Below are 5,965 nucleotides of genomic sequence, written 5' to 3'. Positions count from 1 at the left end.
GTGCAGTAACACTCCAATCCACAACCAAATAGAGGACATCTTATGCTCACTTCCTACCAAGAAAGATTCCAAATCTAGTATAACATCCAATTCCCTCTTAGGCTACAAGGCATCACAGATCAGGTGAATCCATCCAATCATCTAAAATTCATACTAGCATGCAATTCTAAAAGCTCAAACAATCAGACATATAAAGGCATCTCTCTTAGCATACAATCATGCAATCCTGGACAGATCCTTATTCCTAATATAGCATGTGATTCTCATAACATATAACATAACAAACATGTATAGTTATTCTAGGAATCACTCACTTAAGCTCGTTTGATTGCATGCACCACACCCCTATTCTTTTATTAGAAAATCCTTTGATAAAATTTTATTTGATGAAAAGTCTAACAAACCCTCAGTTTGAGTTCAGACACACACAAGAGTATACCCGAAACCCTCAAACCAAGGTTTTGATACCAACTTGAAACGACCCGAAAATTATAAGGTAAAACTTTCGTTTTTATTTTAATCAAAAACACCAATTATCCTCTTCCAAACATTCAAAATTATATAAGAGCAAAAATAGTTATTAGAGTACAATCCCAAAATCATAAAGTTGCGAGAACATGGGGGAAGCGCTGCGATTAAGGCAAGCCATTCCCTTTCGAACCAGAAGTACCTGAAGTCATAACTAAAAACCCATAAGCACAAACCTTAGTGAGTTCCTCAAAATATCACATACCACACCAACCAAACATACAATGGGCCATGCCCAGCAACCATCAGGCCCCGCCCTATATCGAGCCCTGCTCGGAACAGATCTTTTAGAATATAAGATAGGTCCCACCCATCATATTCATCAGGCCCCACCTGGCATCGGGTCCGCCCGATATACATACAATTACATACAAGGCATACAAGAGTCACAAAGACAACTAGCATACTATAACACACCCATCAGGTCCCGCCTGGCATTGGGCCCCGCCCGACATACATAGAACACATGCTAGAGTCACACATACAACTATCATGCAGATAATTATAATCCATGGGCTGACATTGGTGACTTCTACCCGCCAAACACTGGGAGGAGACTCACCTCAAACCACTGAAAATTAGATAAACGCTCGAACTGCTGATTTGGATAATCCTCACGCTAATCAATCAAATAAAACACTATTTAATAGTTAGGCCATAAACCATAATTAGGAATTTGATTCATTTATCCAACTTCCAGAGTAAAAGACCGTTTTACCCTTTTCTAACTTGGCCTGATAACTGAGCCCCAACCCAATGGCACCAAAATCCCAATATTACCCAAATTCCTAAATGATACCTAAACCCCATTCTAGATCCAAATCCAAGAAGGCTCAATGCCTAACAATGACCCAAACTGAAAAGGACTAGTGGCCCAACAAAGCCCAAAACCCTAATAGTCAAAATATGGCCCAAATCACAAATGTCAATGAAAGCCAACAATTGTTGAGTCGCCTAGCATACTCAGACTTACGCCCGGTGTACGCCACCTTTGGCCAGTACGCATTGCGTACGAGCTGGGTACGCCAAGCGTACAACACATCAGCCCAATCTCAACATTAAGTGCTTAATTGGTTAAGTCATTAAGTCTACTTCTCAGATCTTGATCCTAAATAATTTCTTAACACGTAAAACTGGAAACTTTACTCCTTGGCATGTCTCAATGGGACTCAATACTTGTTTTTACCACTAAAACCCATAATAAGAGCCCTAAGTCATGCATGGTCCAATATAACAAATTAAAATTGCATTTTTATGGTTCTTAATAACTCCATAATGGATAAAGTTTCCAATTTTATCCATTAGAATGGTCCAACCAACCAAGATCTAGTCTTTAAGTCTCAAAGGGACCAAAAGTGCATATTTTCCAATGTTATCCATTAAGTCCAAGTCTAAAGCTTTTAGATCTGAATCAAAATGATGTTTAGATAGATAAAGTTTCCAACTTTATCTATAACAAGGTCACAAACTTTCAAGATCTAAACTTTATACACTAAAGTGACCAAAAGCTCATAACACCCAAGAGCAGCTAGATCTATCAAATGCTTCGTCGGGATTCAAACTTTATACCTATAAAAGAAAGATCGAGGTGACAAAAGTCTAGATCTACAAGCTCTATTGCAACCATTATTTCTGCAATGAACTCCTTCTTCTCCAAGATGCACCAAGAACACTACAAAGCACTTAAAAACACCTTCTTTTTGCTCACAAGGCTCAAACTAAGGTTAAGGTTTCAAAGGAGGGTGTTAGAGAGGTGGAGGCTAAGAATTAAATAGGTTTGGGGAAGTTAAGGAGCTTAAAAAGGGATCAAACCATGAAAATAGGGTTTGGGCACTAATCGCATACGTCCAGCGTACTCTAGGTACACCCAACGTACTCTATGAACACCTTAGTACACCTAGTGTACTCCAGGTACGCCCAACATACTCCATATATGTCTAGTACGTCCAACGTACTCCAGATACGTCCAACGTACTAGATTTAGCCCCAAAACCTTCCTAACTTCAAAAAGTCATAATTTCATCATTCCAACTCCGTTTTCATTGATATTTATATCCACGGAAAAGTAATGAGAAGTCTACAATCTTATCAACTCTCCTTTACCTTAAAACTTTCCAAACTTAGATCAAAATTTCATAAAAGGACCGAACTATCCCTTTATGGTTATATTCATGGGCTCTAAAGCACCAACCGAACTCTCAGATCACCTAATCCACATTACCCACATCCAAATGGGCCTCTCTCTCTCTCTCTCTCTCTCTCTCTCTCTCTCTCTCTCTCTCTCTCTCTCTCTCTCTCTCTCTCGGCCTGAAGCCTTATGATAACTGATCTTCAGGTCACAACCCCGAATTATGAAAACGAATCGTAACATGGTGTTACAGTCTCATTCACGATTAGTCAGATAAGTTCTACATATTTTGATGAATTAAGGATTCCAACAATTTATAACCCTATCCATGGTGAAATCGATGATCAAATCAATTTATTGTAATGATTTCACAGACGGTCGAACACTAAGCCACACCATTTCAATTGACGCAATTGAATTGAGTTTTTAGGAGAAGTGCTTCCAATGGAGCGTGCAGGCGACATGTATAGCCAAAATTGCTGGTGGAAGGGGTGAGATCCAACTATCACACATGTGGTGATGAAGAGTGGTACATATAGCTCCGTCAAGGCTGTGGAGTGGCAAAGACTCGGTTAACAGAGCGTGAAGATGGCCGACGGAGGGAAGGAGATTTTCCGACAAGGTTTAGTGGGAGAAGAGTATAGTTGAGAGAGAATGGAAGTCGATGACCGGTACAAGCTTGGAGTTCTACGGTTGAAAATGTCTACTATGCCATTAAGACAACTCAAACTTCCATAAAAAGTTTCATTAGTTTTAGTTTTAAACATAATGTAATTTTTTATCGGACCATGAATAAACATGATTGCGTTGGTCTTATTTTATTTTATTTTCTCGAACAGCAATTGGGTTAGTCTTGATTTGAAAACTACATGCCTAAAATGTTAAAATTAAGTTATTTCAAATTCAAAATTAATAATAACTAGAAAGTATTCCCATGCTTTGCATGGTCAGGGATTTTGATTTTTATGTTGCATCTTGCCTCTCTCTCTCTCTCTCTCTCTCTCTCTCTCTATATATATATATATATATATATATATATATATATATATATATATATATATATATATATATATATATATATATATATATATATATATATATATATATATATATATATATATAAAGACTCCATATGTATTCTCATAGCTAAAACAAATACACACTTTTAACTCCCAAAACACACGACTAGAAATTGTTCAAGTTTTTTTTCAATCACCAATAATCAATGAATCAGTAAGAACCCATTGGCAACATTCCAAATGGTTTTTAATTTTAATTTCAATTTCACGCCACAAACTTATAATACCTACCTTATGAAACGATCCCTCAAAAAAGGCACTTTAACTTTCTTTTTCATTGGTTTCCTAGTGTTTGAATAAATTTTCTGCAGCAGCTCAAGAATCTCACCTTCCTCAGCCACAAAATGAATGTGCAATTCAATCTTGTAGCCGGCAGTAAAAAATAACCTAAAACAGAAACATTTAAATTCAAAAATAATTATGAAGCATACAACAAAAGTAAGATGAAAAGAGATCTTAGTTCAATCTGCATACATTATCCAGTAATTCGTAGGCTTCTCTGTAGGATAATCGTGTAGTTTAAAACTGTATATAGTAATAATATTGTTCTATTTTTTTTAAGTTCAAAGTTCTTTATCAAATACTACCCACTAATACAGATTATTTTCATTCAAATCCATGAAATGGAAATTAAAAAAAATAAAATAAAACAAAAATAACCATACTTGCTCCCTAAAAATGGAGGGTAACTTAAGTTTTTGCCTCAGAAGTGCGATCCATGTCTTTTCCTACTAACTACACCATGCTAATAACAGAATGTAATATCTCCATCCTTCAAAAAAGACATAACACCTATAAGTATAAGCAAATTGATAAAGAAAGATACATGAATGTAAGTTCCACTCAAGCATAACATCAAACACATAGTGTGCAATTCTGTAAACGCATAAACTATATATAATTCGATGAATAAACACAAATCTTTCAGATATGGTATAAAAATCAAATGATATACATGACATTAGCTACTGAGAAGATAAAGAAATCAAATAAAGACATAGAACAAATCTTAAAGGAAATCAAGCACTTTCAGAAAGCACAACACTACAAAGTTGAATATCAGTTGTGGAGTAGAAAAAACAACACAGGAGAAGGTTTAAGAAGGTAAGAACATCACACAACCAAAATAACAAAGTCATACAACAAAAAAAAAAAAAAAAAAAAAAAAAAAAACATGCACAGCTTCAAGTTGAATTTTTATTGCTTAGCAGACTTGAATTTGAATTCAAAATCAAAAACTGCGACCATAAATCAATTCAAGAAAGACGCAAGACTAAGGCTGATAAACCTTACGGATTAAACTATGGTGGTACGAACAGGAAACAACTGGGAAGCATTCTCTCATGATTCGCTTCAACACCTTACGTTCCCCTCTTCGAATCGTTAGTGGGATTTAGGGAACGAATGGGATTTCGGGAAAACGTTGTCGAACATCGATCTTGATTTCTCTATTTTGCTCCAAGTCCCCAAGATTTCATTTTCTGAGATAAAACAAATTAAAAAGAATATTAGCTTATCAGAAAGAGATGAGAGTTAGCGAATATACCGAACTTCAAGAATAGGGGTTTAACTTTATAACTTGAACAAATAAAGAAAGGGGAACATAAATCAAACCTAGGATACATGGGATTGTAATTGATTTCGTCTTTCATCAGGCTATCGCAAGAACACAGTTGTTCGTGAAGCAGATGATGAATCGTAGTAAAGGCAGAAACCAAAGTGAAAGACGAATAAAATTGTTAGAGTGTAGGGTTTTTAGGGTGCTAGTTGAACGATTCTTTTCCAAATCGGAGCTTCAAAAGTGGAATATGAAGCAACGAAATCAGTAGATGAAGGGAGCCATTGTCGGTGGAAAACAGCGAACAACGCCATGATAACCCTATGTGACTCTTCCAAAGCATCGACTATGAAAGAAAAAGAAAAACGTTACCAGGTTAAACTTAAAAAACTTAAAAAAAAAAAAAAAAAAAAAAAAAATGGTCCAATCAGAACAAAACACTGTGCATAAGGGAGCTATTAATTAATAATATTATAAATATAAGACAAAATTGCAAAAATGGTCCCTGTGGTTTGCATTTTTTCAGGAAAAAAGTCCAAACCATTAGTTTTTTGGTTTTGTGGTCCTTTTGGACTGGTTTGTTTGTGAGAATGGTCCCTATACTTAACACCCGTTAAATTCCATCCGTTAACCCCCTCATGTGCCTTGCACGTGAGGGTATTTCTGTCCTTT

The 5,965-nt window shown here is 35.9% G+C and overlaps 1 long non-coding RNA gene across 2 annotated transcripts; it reads right to left on the bottom strand.

Annotated features, from left to right (window-relative positions):
- Positions 1-3,834: 3,834 nt before the first annotated feature.
- Positions 3,835-5,697, bottom strand: LOC145044305 (uncharacterized). Of its 2 annotated transcripts, XR_013681271.1 has the most exons (4): positions 5,350-5,697; positions 5,029-5,216; positions 4,401-4,507; positions 3,835-4,122 (listed from the first exon to the last, which is right to left on the bottom strand). It is a non-coding gene; the product is annotated as an uncharacterized LOC145044305 (long non-coding RNA). The 2 variants fall into 2 exon arrangements; XR_013681270.1 differs by lacking the exon at positions 3,835-4,122 and having other exon boundaries at positions 4,211-4,507.
- Positions 5,698-5,965: the final 268 nt, after the last annotated feature.

The sequence above is a fragment of the Lactuca saligna genome, chromosome 4, assembly GCF_052625555.1.
Source record: "Lactuca saligna cultivar CGN05327 chromosome 4, ASM5262555v1, whole genome shotgun sequence".
NCBI classification, from domain to species: Eukaryota; Viridiplantae; Streptophyta; class Magnoliopsida; order Asterales; family Asteraceae; genus Lactuca; species Lactuca saligna.
Note: the sequence above shows the minus strand (reverse complement) of the source record. Positions and strands in the feature narration are given on the sequence as shown.